The sequence below is a fragment of the Notamacropus eugenii genome, chromosome 2 (assembly GCF_028372415.1).
Source record: "Notamacropus eugenii isolate mMacEug1 chromosome 2, mMacEug1.pri_v2, whole genome shotgun sequence".
Lineage (NCBI taxonomy): Eukaryota > Metazoa > Chordata > Mammalia > Diprotodontia > Macropodidae > Notamacropus > Notamacropus eugenii.
The window spans coordinates 414,690,436-414,711,416 of NC_092873.1; the positions used below are offsets into that span (position 1 = coordinate 414,690,436).

A 20,981-nucleotide genomic window follows, 5' to 3' on the forward strand; every position below is an offset into this window, starting at 1 on the left:
AGTCTAGCATGGGCCCCACCAGCACAGAAGGGCTCTGAGCAGGCCTTGGGAAGACTGAATTTCTCAGCAGTTTCCAGACTTCATGACCCCAAAACTTTGGGGACAAATTAGAAGGTCAATGGAAAAAGCCTGTGGGACCAGTGTGGGAGAGAGGAGTAGTTTGGCACCAGCCCAAGGGCAGCAAAGGGGAAAGGGGGCAGAGGAATGCACAGAAGCCACAGCAGCAACAGGGAAAGCAGCAGCCACTGTTTCTGGAGCTCTAGGCCCACAGATTGTGGGGGAATCAAGTGGCTGACAGTACACCCCACTACCTTCACTGGAAGCAGAGATCTACCTTGACAAAGAGCTCAAAAATCGAGTAAATGGCTGGGGAAATGAGAAAAAACTGGAAAAAGAATCAGACTATAAAATCTTACTCTGATGACAAGGAAGACTAAAACATGCAAACAGAAGACAAACAAAGTCAAAGCTCCTCTATCCAAAGCCTCCAAGAAAAATATGAATTGGTCTCAGGCCATGGGAGAGCTCAAAAAAGATTTTGAAAATCAAGTAAGAGAAGTAGATCAAAAATTGGGAAGAGAAATGAGTGATGCAAGAAAATCATGAAGAACAAGTCTACTGCTTTCTAAAGGAGACTCCCCAAAATGCTGAAGAAAATAACACTTTAAAAATGGACTAACCCAAATGGCAAAGCCAATGAAGAGAAGAATGCCCTAAAAAACAGAATTGACCAGATGGAAAAGGAGTTCCAAAAGCGCACTGAAGAAAATAATTCTTTAAAGATTAGAATTGAACAGATAGCTAATGACATTATGAAAAATCAAGAAATTATGAAACAAAACCAAAGGAATGGAAAAATAGCAGACAGTGTGAAATATCTCATTGGCAAAACAACAGACCTGGAAAATAGATCTAGGAGAGACAATTAAAACATTATGGGACTACTTGAAAGTCATGATCAAAAAAAGAGCCTATACATCATCTTTCAAAAAATTATCAAGGAAAACTGTCCTGATATTCTAGAACCAGAGGGTAAAATAAATGTTGAAAGAATGCACTGATTACCTCCTGAAAGAGATCCCCAAAGGAAAACTCCTAGGAATATTGTAGCCAAATTCCAGAGCTCTCAGATCAAGGAGAAAATATTGCAAGCAACCAGAAAGAAACAATTCAAGTACTGTGGAAATACAGTCAGGACAACACAAGATTAAGCAGTTTCTACAAAACAGGGCTTGGAATATAATATTCCAGAGCTCAAAGGAGCTAGGATTAAAACTTACCCAGCAAAACTGAGTAATATACTTTGGGGGAAAATGGTCATTCAGTGAAATAGAGAGTTTTCAAGCATTCTTCTTTTTTATTTTTAATAGTTTTATTTATTTATTTTTAGATTTTGCCATTCATTTCCACAAAATTTTGAGTTCCAATTTTTCTCCCCAACCCTCCCCTTCCTCCCACCCCATAACACCTTACATTCTGATTACCCCTTCTTTAAATGTGCCCTCCCTTCTATCATACCCCACCCTTTCTTTATCCCCATCTTCTCTCTTTTCTTATAGGGCAAGATAAATTTCTATACTCCATTATCTGTATTTCTTATTTCCCAGTTATATGCAATAACAATTCTCAACATTCATTTCTAGTACTTTGAATTCCAACTTCTCTCCCTCTCTCCCTCTCCACCCATCCCCACTGAGAAGGCAAGCAATTCAATACAGGCTATATACGTGTCTTTTTGCAAATGATTTCCATAATAGTCATGTTGTGTAAGACTAACTATATTGCCCTCCATCCTACCCTGTCTCCACCCTTTTCTATTCTCTCATATGACCTTGTCCCTTCCCAAAAATGTTTACTTCTAGTTACTCCTTTCTCCCATTTGCCCTCACTTCTATCATTCCCCCTTACCCCACTTGTCCCCTTCTCTCCTACTTTCTTGTAGTGTAAGATACCAAATTTAGTGAGCATGTTATTCCCTCTTTACATATGTGAAGAGAGTTAGCTTCAATTTTCCCCTCTGACCTCCTTCCTTTTCTCCTCAATTGAAAAAGATTTTTCTTGTCTCTTTTATGAGTGATAGTCTGCCCCATTCCATTTCTCCCTTTTTCCTCCCACTATTTTCCTCTTTCACCCCTGAATTTTTATTTTATTTTTTTATGGATATCATCTCTTCTGATTCAACTCGACCTGTACTCACTATCTCTCTCTCTCTCTCTCTCTCTCTCTCTCTCTCTCTCTCTCTCTCTCTCTCTCTCTCTCTCTCTGTGTGTGTGTGTGTGTGTGTGTGTGTGTATAATCCCTCCAACTACCTAAACACTGAGAAAAGTCTCAAGAGTTACAAATATTATCTTCCCATGTAGGAATGTAAACAGTTCAGCTTTAGAAAGTCCATTATGATTTCTCTTTCCTGTTTATCTTTTCATGCTTCTCTTGATTCTTGTGTTTGAAAGCCAAATTTTCTATTCAGCTCTGGTCTTTTCATCATGAATGCTTGAAAGTCCTCTATATCATTGAATAACCATTTATTCCCTTGAAGTATTATACTCAGTTTTGCTGGGTAGGTGATTCTGGTTTTAATCCTAGTTCTTTTGATTTCTGTAATATCCTATTCAAAGCCCGTTGATCCCTTAATTGAGAAGCTGCCAGATCCTGTATTATCCTGATTGTATTTCCATAATACTCAAATTGTTTCTTTCTGGTTGCTTGCAATATTTTCTCCTTGACCTGGGAACTCTGAAATTTGGCCCAATATTCCTAGGAGTTTCTCTTTTCAGTTTTCTTTCAGGAAGTGATCGGTAGAGTCTTTCAATATTTATTTTGCCCCCTGGTTCTAGAATATCAGGGCAGTTTTCCTTGATAATTTCATGAAAAATAATGTCTAGGCTCTTTTTTTGATCATGACTTTCAGGTAGCCCCATAATTTTAAATTGTCTCTCCTGGATCTATTTCCCAGGTCAGTTGTTTTTTCAATGAGATGTTTCACATTATCTTCTATTTTTTCAATCTTTCGGTTTTGTTTTGTAACTTCTTGGTTTATTGTATTGTCATTAACCTCCCTGAACTCCACTCTCATTTTTAAAGAACTATTTTTATTCAGTGAGCTTTTGAACCTCCTTTTCCATTTGGCTAATTCTGCTTTTTAAAGGCTTCTTCTCCTCATTGGCTCTTTTTCCAATTGAGTTAGCCTCTTTTTAAAGGTGTTATTTTCCTCAGCATTTTTTAGGTTGTTCTTTAACAAGCTACTGACTCACTTTTCAAACTCTTCTATCACCTGGGTCCATTTCATATTCACTTTAGAGGTACTGGAGGCAGAAGCCTTGACTACCTCTGATAGTATGCATTGTTTTTCCTCATCCAGAAAGGATGGAAGGAAATATCTGTTCATCAAGAAAGTAACCTTCTATGGTCTTATTTTTTCCCCTTTTTGTGCATTTTCCCAGTCAGTTACTTGACTTCTGAATCCTTTGTCAAGAGGAGGGTCCTAGAACTCCTTCTTTCCCCTGGGGACCATTCTCAGGTCTGAGGTTCAGATCAGCTGCTCAATTCCCCCAGGGGCTTTAGGTGGGGGCAGGGCTGCCACTGAGGGCTGAGGTTTAGATCTCCTGCTCAATTCCCCCAGAGGCTTTACACTGAGCCTCTGTGGACAATGGACCCAGGCTGCTTCCGTGGTCACCATAGCTGCCCACCGCCTGCTGCTGTTGCCACCACCACCTCTGCTGCTGCCTGGGGCCAGTGCTGGGGGGGACTCCTTTCCCCTCTCGCCCTGTTGGGAAAGCCCTCCCACACTGACCTCTGAAGCTTTCTTTGTAGCTTGTGGGTTAAGGGATATGGGACCCTCCCTCCTAGGGATTGTGCCCTGGAGGCCTGTTCAGTCCTGTCCCTCCCTGGTGCCATGTGGACAGGGCTGGGCTCTGCTCCACTCAGTGTCCTATGGAATAGACCTTTCCTGTTGGCCTTCCAGGTTACCTTTGGCTGGAAATCTCTCACTTTGTTGTTCTGTGGCTTCTGCTGCTCTAGAATTTGTTGAGAGTCATTTTTTACAAGTATTTTGTGGGCTGTGGGGGAAGCGCTAGAGTATATGCATCTTTATACTCTGCCATCTTGGCTCAAGCCCCACTTTCAAGCATTCTTGATGAAAAGATCAGAGCCGAATAGAAAATTTGACTTTCAAATAGAAGACTCAAGAAAAGCATGAAAAGGTAAACAGGAAAAAAAGGCCTTAAGGAACTCATCAAAGTTGAACTATTTACATTCCTACATGGAAAGATAATATTTGTAACTCTTGAGACTTTTCTCAGTATTTGGGTAGTGGGAGAGATTATACACAGATAGAACATTTTCCATCATGAGTCTTTTGGAGTTGTTTTAGGTCTTTGCATTGCTGGGAAGAGCTTAGTCTATCAAAGTCAGTCATCCCACACTGTGGCTGTTACTGTGAAGGATGTTCTCCGGGTCCTGCTCACTTCACTCAGCATTGGTTCATATAAGTCTTTCCAGGTTTTCTGAAGTCTGTCCCCTCATCATTTCTTATAACACAATAGTATTCCATTATATTTATATACCACAACTTGCTCAGCCATTCCCCAATTGATGGGCATCCCTTCAATTTCCAATTCTTGGACACCACAAAAAGAGCTGCCATAAGTATTTTTGTCCATCATCCCTAGAAGTGATATTGCTGGGTCAAAGTGTTGAAGGGGATTTTTCAAGTGGAACACTTCTGGAAGTTATCCTTAACCACATACAGCTGGACATTTTTGTCAGTGACTAGGATGAAAGCATATCAGAGAAGCTGATGTCAGAAAACCAGGAGGAGTAGCTAAGAAGTTAGAGGAGAGGCAAACATCTTGGCAGTCTAGAACATGGGATCTACTTTTTTCTTTATCAGTCTATGAGTTCATTAGTATAGGGAACTCTCCATGAAGAAAATCTTTCTACCGATGTAGGCTGGCACCTGTTCTGCATTTCATAATCTTAAAGACTTACCTAAGAAATTAAATGACTTGCCGAGGGCTGCATAGTCAGCATATATCAGAACTTGACATGAGGTTTTCCTGACTCTGACATTGACTTCTATTTACTTTACAGCAAGTGATCTTGAAGAGAAGACAAAATGTTATAGCAATAAATACAGTCTTATATTTGAGGGTTGTTTTCTTTAAAAAACAGAACCCATACCAGATGACTGAACCATGGCTAGCCAACACAGTATGTGAAAAGGTTATGGGTGTTTTAACTGATTTTAAGGTCAATATGAGTATAAAAAAGTAAAAAGAAAGATAATTAGTCCACATTATGAGAGGCATGATATCCAGGAACAGGGAGGTGATTATACTCTTGAACTCTGCCCTGTTTCAACTATTGTGTTTAGTTCTCGGCACTACATTTTAAGAAAGAAGCAAGGAAGGAAAAAAGGATTCATTAAGTACTTACTATGTGCAAGACATTGTGCTAAGCACATTACTAGTATCTCATTTGATCCTGACAATGACTGTGGCAGGTAAGTGCTCTTACTATCCTTATTTATAGTTGAGGAAACTGAGGCATACAAAGGTTAAATGACTTGTCCAGGGTCACAAAGCTAGTAATTGTCTAAGTCTAGATTTGACCTCAGGAATTCCTGATTTCAGGCTTGGCGCACTGTTCAAAGTGTTACATATCTGATTTACGGATAGAATGCAGAGAATCAACCAATATATTTGAGAGCCATGAGGCCATACCATAAGAGGACTTGTGTTGTTGTTCAGTCATTTTTCAGTCATGTCCAACTCTTCATGATCCCATTTGCTGTTTTCTTGGCAAAAATACTAGAGTGGCTTGTCATTTCCTTCTCCAGCTCATTTTTCGGATGAGGAAACTGAGGCAGTCAGGTTTAAGTGACTGGCCCAGGGTTACACAACTAAGTGTTGGAGGCCAGATTTGAACTTGGTAAGATGAGTCTTCTTGTCTCCAGGGCCAGTGCTCTATCCCCACAAAAGCATTAGCTGAAAGAATTGAGTGTTCCATCTGGAGAAAAGAAGACATATTTCTTTGTTTCAATCTCTGGTTGAAAGATGACCTTTAATTCAGGGTAGAACATGATAGCTGTTTTCAATGTTTAGGAAACCTGTCATGTAAAAGAGAGATTTGACTTGCTTCACTTGACCCCAGAAGGTAGAAAAAGGAGCAAAGGGGAGGGGGTGGGGAAGTTGGCAGATTCCTAATAAATGTTTCTTCTGCCTTCCCTTCCCTTACCTCTCCCCTTTCCTCTTCACTTCCCTCTCTGCTTCCTTCTCCTTTTCCTTCCCTTCTTTTTTCCCTCTTCCTTTCCTTTCTCTGTCCCTCTGTCCTTCTTTCCTCCCTCTTCCCATCCTTCTTTCTATCCTCCTTTCCTCCCTTCCTTATATCCTCATTTCCTTCCTTCCATCCTCCTTTCTTCCCTTCCTCCCTCCCTCCCTTCCTTCCTTCTTAAAATCAGTGATTCTGAGATGACCTTAAAGCATTATATGAGCTCTTATTATTTGTATCATTACTACTAACTCTTCCTCATTTTCCTCATCTACAAAATAAAGGTGTTGCCCTGCATGATATATATTTAAGGTCCCTTCAAGGTTCTAACAGTCTGTTAGGTTGTTAATTAAGTAAAACAATAAAAAAAAAAATCAGGTAAGGCAGTTGTTTGACTGAATTCTTGGTTGCTGCACTAAATTATCCAGTCAATTCGATCCCAACAGTTGGTCCAATATCCTTTTGTAGACAGAGCCCCAGGTTAACTCTTTGCTGCTTATAATGACAATGTGATAGTGTCATTGGATATCCATTTTGGCAAATGTCTACTTTGGTGATGGATCTATTAGAACGCCCCACCCACTCCCAGTTTATCTGAACTAGCCTTGGCAAAAATAATAGCAGCAGACTTAGACAGGCAAACAGGGGCCATTTCCACTTCTGAGCTCTTCTCCCATAGGTTCATATAAACAGATCTTGGCGGGTCTCCTATTTTAATCGAAACACCCACTTGGCAACTGAACAACAAGCAGTAAACTGTTTGTTGCTGGTGTCTGGCAAAAAAATAAAAAATAAAAATAAAGAGTCTAATCCCAAATACCTCTGGGCTTTTTGCTTTATTAAGAACCTTGATAAATATAGTTCAGTAAGCATGTGGCAGTCCTTGTTGCATCTCAGATTTATGGCTAACTTTCAACCCCTACCAGTTAGGTCTATCGTGTAGAAGTGTGTAGCATTTCTTTTTCATTCGTAAGATAAAAACACAGAAAAGTGGAAGCACCTGTTTTGGATGACATTCTGACTCAGTCTGTCTTGGTCTATGGCCTTGGTCATTCCCCTGAAAACCTCATTAGTATGGGTCTCGAGAACCCAGACCTGCTTCCACTTTTCAGACTGCTTGCCGGTCTTAGTTCATATGTGTAACCTTTTCAGAAGTGTGTTGACACGTTCGAAAATAAACCTGGAGAGATAAAGAATAACACGTAAACCATAGGTGCATGAAAATCAACCAACTTGGCTCTCAGAGTGCTGGGATTAGGAAGGTCCACTGAGGGATCAAATATCCTTTCTTGCTGTCTATTTGGAGGCAGGATTCCTTCAACTCCCTATCTGCACAGCTGAAACTTCAGCTACTATCACTGCTTCTCAGTGAAATACTCCCCTTCCCTCTCTACCCCACCTTCCACTCCTAATCTACTGAGCTCAGTTGTAAAGACCAGGGCAAATCCAAATTGCCATGTGGACCAAGTTTAGACCAAAATTCACAGTATCCTAGTTGGAAAGGTCAATGACAGTCTTTCTCCTCAAATAGCCCTGATTGATAAAAATGACTAGTTTACAAAAGGGGGTTTTAGTTAACTTTAGCATAGAAAGCATATTCAATAGAACACTATAGCACTTAGCCACAGTAGATATTGGAGAAGGAAATGACAAGCCACTCTAGTATCTGTGCCAAGAAAACCTCAGATGAGGTCATGAATAGTCAGACATGGCTGAAACAACTCAACCACAACAAAAGGGTAGCTGTGGCTCCCATCAGTTCTATGTGGAAATTTGCTTGGTCATCAGGGCAAGGTAGGATGACTCTTGGGGCCTCCTGGGTCATGTAGGTCATCTGTCAAGTCTGAAGGGTCTTTATTCCATATAGGTGGGCCATTTTATACCCATAGATAACCAGGAAGCCACATCAACATGGTCAGCAAACATCAGGAAGCTGAATCATTGGAGATTAAACATGGCCTGAGCCTTCCCCCTTTAAGATTTCTTAACCTGGGATTCTGCCAACCCCTCACAGAAGGGATCTATGGATTATGGGGTTTATGAATTTAGTCCTTTTATGATATTTTGATAACTACTTCAATATAATTGGTTTCCTTTGCGATTCTAGGTATTTTATCTTTTGTCTTTAAAACCACTACTATTAGATTTCACTAGACTGCAAAAAGAGACCTATGATGCACAAAAATGTTAAGAACCCTTTTCCTAAGCCAAGCAAATCTTAGGGTTAGCTGCCTGGCATTTTAGGGAAAGAACTAGCCCAACCTCCATGGTGTTGGGGATGAGGAGGTAGAGGATATGGCTGATAGTGATCCTGTCATAGGAGGCCTTAACCAAAAAGATTCTTTCAGTTTCAGACCTGTTAAGGAAAGCAGTTCAGTGAGAGAATTCCTCCTGTTCCTCAGCAGGGGAAGTGCGGTATCTTCCCAGTAAACGTCTTAGATATCTGTTGCTATTTTACTGTTTGTTATTGGGAAAAGAAAGCCTATTTCTGTTAGATATTCATCTTGGCAGCCTGACATCATGACACCTTTTCACAATGGAGGTGACCAAAACAAAAAGTGTGGACTTGAGATTAGAATACCTACTTTATAGTCCAGATACCATCACTAACTCCCTGGATTACTTTAAGTATGCCACTTTACACAGCTGGACCTCAGGGTCATAAGGTGATAGGATCATTAATTTAGTGCTGAAAGAGTCCTTAGAAATCAAACGCCCTTATTTTACAGATAAGGAAAGTGAGGCACAGAAAGCTTAAACGAAAGAAGAGGTGGAAAGGAGATTGCATTTGTGGTTTCTTTCAGCTCTAACATTCAATGTCTGATTAGACAAAGGTAAGGGAATCAGTTTTCTAGTTATGCTGTGAACAAGAGAAAGATTGAAGAAGGACTAGGACTTTTATTCAGAATTTATAGGAGAATGATAAGAAATAGTGCAGAGAAAACAAAATTATCTCTCTACTGCTTATTTTGCTTTCAGTTTTTTTCCCCTACCGAGAGAAAAAACTTCAGGAAGATAGAATAAAAAAAAATTCACAAGAAGTTAAAACCAAATTTCTTGCTAAGTCATTTCAGTTGTGTCCAACTCTTTGTTACCTCATTTGGGGTTTTCTTGGTAGAGATACTGGAGAGGTTTGCCATTTCCTTTTCCAACTGATTTCACAGCTGAGGAAACTGAGGCAAACAAGGTTCAATGACTTGCCCAGGGTCCCACAACTAGTAAGTTTCTGAGGCCAGACTTGAACTCATAAGGCCTGGAACTCTACCCACTGCACAAGTCAGCTACTCTAAAATCAAATATAAATGCTTAAAAACTCAAATATAAATTGAAAAACAAGGACTGAAATACTCTCAATGAATTAGTTACCAGATCAAGGTGAATTATATGCCAGGTTATTAAAAGATCTGTCAGATGTAATTGTGAGATGTAATCACTATCACTGAAACACCTCTGATGATGGAAGTGATGTGGGAGTAGAGTTTGGACAACATCTCAATTTTTTAAAAAGGGAAGTGAGTTAAATCTCTAAGTTGAAGGTCAATGAACTTTATTGACAAAACTAGAACATATACAACTAAGGGAATAGTTTGTGAGAAATTAGAAAGAGAAAAAAGTGATCACTAATAGCGGCAGAGGGTCATCTAGAAGAGATCATGCAAGCTCAAACATTGTTTTTTGATCGTTGTCAATGTCATGGATCCATGTAGAATCACTCTTACTGAGCCCTGGATCTTCCTATATGTTCCTCAGCCATTACTTTCCTTTCCTTCCTTTCTGTTTAGAGACTGTAGGGACATCAGTAAATGTAACCAAGATAAATCGCATGAAACCACATCTCATGATTCTTCTCTAACACTGGTATCAATTTATGGGATGGACAACCCTAAAACACTTAGGACAGGCCAACTGTTTGCCACCTGTACTCACTCTCACTAGGAATTTCCCACATACCCACTGGGCCCACTAATCTCAGCCTTCACTCACAATTCTCTCAGCCTTCAAAGCTTACCATGCTGACCATGGCCATGGGGTTAGGGGGTGGCATTTGCTCACTTTCTTTCCCTCAAAGATAGACTCAATCTTGACGGTGTTCTTTGTCACCAGACCTAGGAGCTATTTTCTATTGGGACAGCTCAAAACACCAGCAAGGAGAGTATTTCTTTCAGCCTGTCTGGCCAGGGCTGGGGGCTAAACTGGCAACTGGGAACAGCTGTGCACTGTCATCGCCTTCGAGGTGCAGCTGCTCCCTGTTTATTAGTGTCTTAAACTCTGACCCCAGACTGGTACACCAGGGAAATGCCCTCTTCCCAAGTCTCTCAGGCTATCCATGGAAACAAGAAGAAGTGTTTTGGATGATATGACAGTACAATTAGGCATAGAAGGATCATCAATTTAGAGCTAGAAAGCAACTTTGAAAACAGTTAGTCCAACCTCTTCATTTTACAGATAAGGAAATTGAGGCCTTGAGTGACTTGCTCAAGATCACACTGGACATAAACATTTGAATCCAGATTTTCTGACATCTGGGCCAGCTATGTCACATTGTCTCAGTTGACTGGTCCTTAAAAGTGGTGGTTAATGGATTAACTTCAACCTGGAGGAAGATCTCTGGTGGTCATGTTCTCTCCTTGTTCCTTTTGGTTCAACATTTTTTTTTTTATCAATGACCTTGAGCCTGGGAGGGAAAGCTAACTGGTTGGATAAATTAAGAGACAAAATAACCTCTATAGGATAGGACAATGGGATAAGTCTAACAAAGTGCAATTAAAAAGAAATAACTGTGTATTCCTACATTTCAATTTCAAAAATCAAATCCATAGAGACAGAATGGAGATATAGGACCACTACATAATTGTTCTGTATTAAGGATTTCTCAGAGTTTTGACTTTAAGCTTAATATGAGTTAACAATAGACATGGGAGAAAATATAATGTGACCGCAAGAGGCATAGTTTACCGAATGAGGACATTTATAGTTTGGCTACCTGGCCTTACCAAATCACGTGTAGGCTATTGTACTCACTTTTAGGTGCCACACTTTAGTAGCGCTATTGATAAACTAGAGCTAATTTAGACTAGAGTGATGAGGACATTAAAAATCATGTCACACATTGTTTATCCCCAGTGAAGGTGATGGGAATAGTAAGTTTAGCAAACAATGAGGAGACTTCACATCTTTTTTTTTTGTTGTTGTTTGAAGGCCTGTCATGTGGAAGAAGGATTTTGATTTGTTTTTCATGGCTCCAGATAACAGAATTAGGAAAGAATGTATGAGAGTTGAAGACGTACAAGGAACACTAACAATTAGATTTGTTCAAAAATGGAATGGCTATCTCTGAGAAGCAATGGGTTTCCCATTATTGAAGGCCTTTAAGTAGAGGCTAGCTAACCACTTTTTTAGTAATAATGGGTACTTCTGTTGAGGTACAGGTTGAATTGGGTTACTTTTGAGATATCTGGATACTGAAATTCTGTAACTTGGTGAGTTGATTATCTTGGAGGAGAGAAGGCTGAGGAGCTCTTTTGGAGGCTACAAAATAATTAGATATTAAAAAGTTTATAACTTATATGTAGATGCCAAACACATACACATATATTAAACATACACATAGTACTACCAAAGAGTTTATAACTTACATGCAGATATCAAACTCAATATACATCACATATATGTAACACTTTACATATGTTAAATAGCATATTGTATTCACACATATCGCATAAATATATATATATTCATTATCTACAAATGCTTATCTATATTATATGCCTTTTTATCTACATGTATATGAGAGATAGGTAAAACAATTAGAAGGGACCTCATTTTCTTTCTTTATAAAATGAGGCAGTTGGATTGGATAACCTTTGAGGTTTCTTCCTCCTCTAAATCTATAATTCTGTGCCTCTACTACTCCAGTAATAGCTCCAGATGAAGAAAGTGAGGCCTAGAGAGGTTAAGTGACTTATCCAAGGTCATACAAAGGTGGCAAAGCCAGGATTCAGACTCATGTCCTTTGACTTGAGTGTATACTAAAGCAGAGTAGTATAAATTATTTCCTTAAGTGCTAAGAGATTTTGAAATAAAGGACTGAATCTAGTGGGTTGAGTTTAGACAAGGAAATCTACTTGGAGCATAGGGTCTCAAATGTGGTGCTTCCTAGGAGTCACACTTTTATTGTTTGGGCTTCACACCAAAGCCTGCAGAGAACATAACATGCAATGGTGAGGAGTTTCTTCCATCCAGAGAAAGCTAACTGAGTAAAACAGTCCTTTTAATAAGCTTAACTTGTTGCAATAACCTGTTCAAAACTGTAGCTGGGCTGTCTTCCTCCTTCCTCCCCCGTTGCCTTTGCTTCTAAGAGCAGATATCAGACACATGAAACATCATATGAAATTAGAGCACACACACGCCTATGTCATTTCTCACAATTAAAACTATGTTCTGCTATTCCTGGGAAACATATTTTTAGTCGAAGCTGGGATGTAATGAGAGCTCTAAAAATAACACCATGAAAGGTGAGGCTAAGGGTAGGGGTGGGGGTGGGTGTTCATCCCCCAGGGCTGAGGCAGTCAAACATTATTCATGGTCCATTTAGAGCTGTTCAGTAGTGGGCATAAGTTTCCATTGAACAGAAGTCTGGTTCTTCATGTTCAGACCTAACTCAAGTAATGTCTAAATGGGGTGGTCTGAATGAGACTCTTTGAATGCTCCCTTAATGAAACATTACTGACTCTACACACCTTTTGGTGTTTATTTCTGCTGTTGAAAACTCAAGTGAGACTTCTTTTCTTCCCCTTACTCATTTGCTTCAAGTTTAATGACATTTCTCTGCAACTCTTAATTTTCTTCTGGTTTGCTAAGTCAGTGTGATAACAAATATTTGTTAGACTCGGAAGAAAGAAGAGTCACAGAGTTTGAGGTGGAACTCGAGGCTGGTTAGAGTTCTAGACCAATCTCCTCATTTTACATATGGTGAAAATAAATTCCAATGAGGTTGAATTACTTGCCTAAAAGAAACACAGGTAATAAAATGAGAGAGGGAAACTGTTCTTTCTATACAGCATGCTGCCTTTCTGGAGTGCCTGCTTATAAAATATCAATGAATAGTCATAAGAACAGCACCATGGGCACTTTTAAGATTCTTATAAATTAGTGCTTTAGATGATCTCTCTCTCTCTCTCTCTCTCTCTCTCCCCCTCCCTCTCCCCTCCCCTCCCCTCCCCTCCTCTCCCCTCCCCTCCTCTCCCCTCCCCTCCTCCTCCTCCTCCTCCTCCTCCTTCTTCTTCTTCCTCTCTTTCTCCCTCCCCCTTCTCTCCTTCCCTCCCTCCTCTTTATCATATTCTACTTGACCGTTTTCCTGTACTTCAACAATTTCTAACTAATCATTACGCAAAATGAAATTATCTTTGAAATTCTCACTTCTCAAGTTATTTCTCACCCCAACTGCAGGACTCCATCATACTCCCCACCCCACCATCCCCTTCTTTACCTTCTTGGTAAACTCCCCCATTCAGCTTCTTTTTATTTTTGTCTCCTTCGGTAGATTGAGAGCTCCTTGTGGGCAAGCACTAATTGACTCTGATTTACTTGTGTATGTTTGCAGGTGTGTATACATATATGTAAATTTCCTTAATTAAAAAATTACTTTAAGGATAACCTCAAAGGTACTTACAGATTGGAAAAGTACTTGAAGATTGGACAGATACTCCTGGCGTTGAGCCAATGGCTATCAAGTTTAGCTGCTAAGAGCACCATGCTACTGAGGCTTATGTCCCAATCTGGCTCCTGTTATGGCAGAGATTCTTAACCTTTTATGAATCACAGACTCATCTGGCTTTCTGGTAGTCCATGGATGCCTTAGAATAAAATTTTTAAATAATTTAAGAAAATGACAAATTTCAGCTAGAGGTTAATGAAAATAAAGATGTATTTTTTTCCATTCAAATGTATGGACCCCACATAAACTCTATCTACAGATTTCCTAAGGGGTCTGTGGATCTTCAGGTGAAGAACTCTTGCATTATGGAGTACAAATAATAATTACAACAATATCTTTAATAATTAAAATGAGAGCAAGATGAACAATGATAATCACTGACAATTTTAAGGAACTTTAAAAGTGAAACAGTACTTTATAGATAAAATCTCATGTTACCCTCACAATAACTCTGGGAAATAGGGGCTATTATTATCCCCATTTTACAGGGGAAGAAACTGAGGCTTAGATCCCTTAAATGAATTGCCCATGACCATAGAGTTAATAACTTTCATATGTAGGATTGAAAACAAGGTCCTCCAGCATCCTTTTCATCATGTCATGGAGTTCAAATATACACATATATACACGACTGCTATGTGTAAAACATATGTGTGTATTTATATATACTTACACGTATACTTATAACTATAACAAAATAAAGGTATTATGAAGAATTTGCTTCACAGCTGTGCTATATTGGGAGAGTGAATGCTTTATTATCCTCATTTTGCAGATGGAGAAACTGTGGCTTAGAGAACTTTACACATGGTCACAGAGCTAGTATGGACCAGTGGTAGAATTCGAGTCCAGGTTTCTTGATCAGAAATTCAGTGTACTTTCTACGCTATCATGATGTTTCTTTCTGTTCCTGTGTCCTGGACTAAACTTCTGACCCTAACAAAAGTCTCATAAATATCATTTATTTATTACATAAGATTTGAATAACAGTGTAAACCCATTTCCTCAAATTAAGGCTTCTGTCCCACTGATGTGGCAGCTAAAAAGGGAGAGCATCCAGAACTAGGGAGGGAAATAGTCCAGCTGCATTCTGTTCTCATCAGATTGATAGCTGGAGTTTTGTGATCAGTTTTAGGAGATACATCCTAGGAAGTACATTAAGCAGAACAGAACTTAAGCCTGGATGTCAGCAAAGGACCTTGAGATGAGAAACCTGAAGTTGAGGGGACTTGCCAAGGATCACATAAGGAGTGTAAGAATTTAGTTGTGAAGGGAACAGATACAGGACTAGAATTCCAGGGGATGTTAAGGTTAAGTGAAAGTTTTTATTTTATTTTTTAAAGGAAAGGGCAGGACAAGTTTGTAGGTGGCAGGGAAGGAGTCAGTGGACATGAAATAAAGGAAATTATTAGATAGAAAGAATTCTGGAAAAAGACTGGTGAGCTTAAATTTTGGATTGTATTCTTGGCAGCCAAATCACACCATCAATTCACCTTGAGCTTGCAGTCCACTTAAACCTTCAGATTCAGCCACACTACTGTCTAGCCACTATTTCCCTATCTTATAGTAGAACCCATGTTAAACATGGACCCCACGTTTGTTAGACTATACAGTGTCTGTAAGGACAAAGAAACATGAGTAGGTGAGAGACATTGTCAACACTTCTTTTAACACGATAAGTATAGGCAGAAAGGCAGTCTGGTATGGTGAAGAGAGTTGCCTTTGGACTCATGAGTCCTATTTCTTACATATACTGGCTGCATGATCTTGAGAGTTCTCTATACCAGGGAAATCATAGCTCTGGAACACCTTTCCCCATCCTAGCCTTCTCTCAGCCAACCTCTCTCCTCTACCACACACATACAAAAGCATAGGAAATATGTTTGTATTTGTGTGTAAGCACTTGGGGATAATATTTCACATGGCTTATGAATTCCCAGGGACTTTTGAGTCATCACATATGTGCATAATTTGTATCTGCCTTGCCTGTCTATATCTCTTTTTGCTAAGGATTAAATGTACTCAATTGTTCTCAGTTCTTAAGCCCCTGGTTGAAGCTTAGGTGATTGGTGGAAGTATGCTAATGCTTTTAGATCAGCCTTGTCCCTTTTGGCTTGGTGTAACTTTAAGCCTGGGCCAAGGCCTGCTTCACACCAAGCTCTGAAGTAGTGCCAACTCTGCGCCTTTGGTAAAGAAGGCTCTCTTTCTGCTTATGGCTTGCATTCAGCTCAAATATCCTGTATCTATGAAGTATCCCCTGATCTTTTAAGCTGGAAATACATTCTCCCTTAGCTTCCTAGTAGTAGTTAGTTGATCAACTAGCATTTATTAAACACCTACTGTATGTTAGGCACTGTGCTAAGCACTAGGGATACAAAGAAAAACAAAAAAAAAGTGATCTGCTCTCAAGAGGCTCTAATGGGGCAGACAACAGTCTAATGGGGTAGGTAACATGCAAACAACTATGTAAAATAAGAATCTATATTCATATATATTTTTGAATTTATATATTATATATTTTATATAAAATAAATTAGGGGTAGTCTCATAAGGAAGACACTAAGTTAAGATGAAGTGGGACAGGTTTCTTGCCAAAGGTAGCAGTTTTGCTGAGACGTGAAGGCAACCTGGAAAGCAAAGAGGAGATGAGGAGGGAAAATGTCCTAAGCATGGAGAGCAGCCAGTGTAAACATTCAGGGTTGGGATATGGAATGTCCTCTTTGAGGAATAGTAAAGAGATCAGTGTCTCTTTATTGGTTAACAGAGTATGTAGAATGAAAGAAGGTAGTAGAGGACTGGAAATGTAGGGAAGTTCAGGTAATGAAGGGCTTTAAAAACCAGAGGATTTTATATTTGGTCCTGGAGGCCATAAGCAGCCATGGGGGTTTATTGAATGGGAGGAGGATATATAGTCAGAACTGCATTTTGGGAAGAACAATTTGAATCCTGAGTGGAAGATGGATTGGAGTGCAGAAAGAGTTGAAGCAAGAGACCAGCTAGAAAGCTGTTGCAATGGTCCAGGCATGAGGTAATGAGGACTTGCACCAATGTGGTAACAGCATCAGAGGAAAGAAAGGGGTATTTATAAGAGATGTTACACATGTAGAAATAGTAGGACTTGGCAACTTATTGGATATGGGGGTGAGATGAAGGAGTCAAGGGTGACACCTAGACTTTGATCCAAGGTGACTGGAAGATGACGATGCTCTTGAAAGTAATAGGAAAACCTTGAGGGGGAAAGATAATGAGTTCAGTTTTAGACATGTTGAGTTTAAGATGTTTACAGGACATCTAGTTTAAAATGTGTAATGGGCAGTTAGAGACTCAAAACTGGAGGCCCTTATGGTGATGTAACCTCGCAACTGCCTCATTAGTGGCAGAGAAAGTTCATGCCATACATGCCTTTGGCAGACATCAGAAATAGGTGTGGTTTTAACAAAGTTAACTTAAAAGAACATGTTACTGTGTGTTTTGCCACCATACTGGCAGATCATTGTGCCTTTCTGTCTAACTTGCTACTGAAAGCTCCAATATGTGTTTCCTTCCCCAGTAGAATGTTACATCCTTGAGAGCAGAAGTTGACTTGCTTTTCTATTTGTCTACTCAATGATTAGAGTAGTGCTTTACATGTAATATATACCTGATGATTTTAAAAAGTTCATTTCACTCATAGCCAAAGCTATACGACACCATAGCTAGCCAGGGAACCAAAAAAATCAGCAAAAGCCCCAGTCTGGGATTAAGTCTATTCTTTTGACTGCCTTTGTCTGATGCCAATTTGAATCCCTTGATCCCAAATGATTATCTCATTTGGGGATGTAACTCTTATTAAATCATTAATTGTAATCCTATGTCTCCCAAACCCATTTCCAGACTTTGCATCCCAAACTCCATAGAATCTGTGTGGAAAACAGCTTAACTTAAAAATGCTCTTTATTTTTATTTGGAATTTAATTTTCATAAAATTTTTTGTCATATGCATCTCTTTAAATGAAAATACAATGATTTATTTTAAACAGTGATAAGAATTCATGGCTATACAAAACACCCATAATCTATCTTGAAATATGAATAAAAACAAAAGTTAAATGCTTATCCAAGTTTCAATAGGTATAATCTATTCAGTTTATAATCACTTCAACATGCTCCGGTGTCACTAAACAACAATTATGATGTTTAAGACACCATTTGTTATTTATATATAGGAAATAGAATGAAACACAGAGATATGTTTTCACAAAATGGTGGTTATAGCTACAAACTATAGATTTATCTGTCTTGTGACTACCTTTATCATGATTTTGACAACCCACATGAAAATGTCATTGAAAAGCCCTGTTGAGAATCACATCATTTTCAAGATCCTTCTTGATTGGCATGAAAATGGAGCTAGGCTTCATAAAATTTAGGTGAAGCAGGAAGTGTTCACATCTCATTAATCAAATATACCCAGAACAAAATTGATGATCTTTTTTTTTCTTTTAGGGTATTAGAGTTAATCCAATCTCCTTGGTCTTACCGTACATATATCATTCAAGGCTATCTTAGTCTTTCCTATTTACACTCTGAGATGTAACCGTAGGCAAATAATGAAATTATTAGCTGTCCCATTAATAAAGGCCATTCATTCCAAGGTCCATAAGCAGTTCCTTTTCCCTAAATGAGTATCTATTTCTACTGGGTTTAAAAAAAAATCATTTACAAATTCATAGGAGTAATTGAAGAAGGCATTGAGTGAGAATCGTTGGAAATTGGTAGAATAAGAAGAACCAGGGTACCCCTTTTGACTCTCATCAACTTTCCTCCTCTACTGCTCCCCCCTCCCATAGCAAAGCACCAAAATTGCAGCAGGTACAATGGAGGAAGCAGAAAATTGAAAGAACCCATCGTATCATATTTCTTAAGAGAATTAATAACTGAAGACCATCTTACCTGCTCATTTCTCCTGGCACACCTTACTCCTAATCCCAGAATGGCCCTCATTCTTACCCTTTGCCTGTGGCACTGGACAGCACCTCATCTCTCAAAAGTGGCTGCAGTTTTAGTCATCAACTTTTGGAGTTAGCCCTTTGACAGTGACTCAAAGGGAATCCAGTTCCCATAACGAGAGCATGAAATGATAATGGAGCAAACTACAACAACCTTCTGAATGATTCACAAGGTCCTCAGTCAAGAGAAATAAAAACATAAATTAAAATATCAAAGACATAAGGACAGAAATTAGAGCTCTTAGGGAAAAAAAATCAACAAGCCTACTGTAAGAGTAGGAAGTTTAGAACAGAATACCAAGAAACTTTTCAAAACTATAGATAACTGAAAAAGACAAATGAAAGACAAAATTGTAAAAGTAGAGGGAAAATGAATTAAACAACAAAAATGCATCAAAACAAAACATACACCATAATTTTAACAATGCAGGAAATTAACGCAAGATAAAAATATTGAGTCTGAAAATAGAATGGGAAGAGATGATATAAAAACTGTGAGTCTTCCAGAAAAAAAAGACCATGAAATATTAAAAAACACACCTTGCATACTGTATTTCAGAAAATCACAAAGCAAATTCCCTAGAAATATTGGAAGTACATTGAGAAATACAGACCAAAATATCATAGATTTAGATCTAGAAAAGCCCTCAGCCTAGCTCAGCCTCTCTCACTTTGAAGATGAAGAAACAGTATCCTAGAAAGGCTAAGTGACTTGTTCATAGTCATGTGTTAGTAAGTGGCAGAGCCTACGTTTGAGTCTGCATCCTCTGACTTCATTTTCCATACTGTCTCCAACAAAATCCTAATAGAAACAAAGTCTAAGTTTTACTCACAAAGAAACCTCATAGTCAATTATTAGTGTCATAACATCTAACAATGGGCAGCTAGGTAGCAGGGCAGAATGCTGGGCCTGGAGTCAAAAAGACTCACCTTCCTGAGCTAAAATCTGGTCTCAGACACTTACTAGCTGTGACCCTGGCAAGTCTCTTCACCCTCTTTGCCTCAGTTTTCTCATCTATAAAATGAGCTGGAGAAGAAAATGACAAACCATTCTCATTTCTCTGCCAAGGGAACACCAAGATGGAATTGCTTTCTCTCTTGTGTACAATTCCTATTTGGAGATATTGTGAGGAGTAAGAAAATGTTTAGTTCTTTAGTTTATTAGTCACATGATTCCCCCTCCCCCACAATGTTCTCCTCCCCTCTTCCCTTCCAAGACTGAACATGTAGAGGCTATTATGACCAATCATGACCATGGGCGTGGCCAATCTCTGATCATTGAATGTGATGGTCCCCTTCCAATTCAATTAGAAACTTTTTTTTTCATATTTTGTAAAGAGATAACAAGACAGAAATGATTGTGTGATTAACACATTAACTCAGTCTTTCATCACCTTACCTTCTGTGATTATTTCAGCTAGGCAGGAGGGGAACCAATATTTCCTAATTACACAAAAAATTATTGGTCTAAACAAAGATTAGACAAACTAGACCTAATAGATATATTATTAGCCTAATGGAAAAAGCAAAGATGATACCTTTTAGGAATATTCTTAGAATGTAGACAAGGAAATTATCAAAACAAGTGCAGATTACATAAAGGGTAATGACAATGCAGGGACTACATGTTAGGATCAAAGGGATTTAGGCAAAGCAAGAATAAGTGGAATATTCACAAAACTGAATGCCTTTATCAAAAAAAAGAAAAATTCGCAAGTTGAGTCTTTCTAAAAAAAAAACCCTCAGAACGTAAGGAGTGAACAAACCAGTAGGAAACAAAGATGACAAAATGATAAACAAATCCAATCTCTCCCTTTTGAAAAAGACTAAAAAGAATTGATAAACAGCAAAATTTTTAAAAAGAGAGGAAATGGAATTCACAAAAGAAAAAATGACAAATGTAAAAACACGAAAGAAATTGTTGGGATTGGAAGCTCAATTCCGTGTGGACAGTCTTGGGCGGGTAAAGGTGGGAGCTTCTAAATCTTAGAGCTCTCACGAGACCCCCC

At 38.9% G+C, this 20,981-nt stretch overlaps 1 long non-coding RNA gene across 1 annotated transcript; it reads right to left on the bottom strand.

Annotated features, from left to right (window-relative positions):
* Positions 1-1,532: 1,532 nt before the first annotated feature.
* Positions 1,533-19,314, bottom strand: LOC140529252 (uncharacterized). The gene is made up of 4 exons (XR_011975469.1): positions 18,917-19,314; positions 13,940-14,123; positions 7,268-7,447; positions 1,533-6,006 (listed from the first exon to the last, which is right to left on the bottom strand). It is a non-coding gene; the product is annotated as an uncharacterized lncRNA (long non-coding RNA).
* Positions 19,315-20,981: the final 1,667 nt, after the last annotated feature.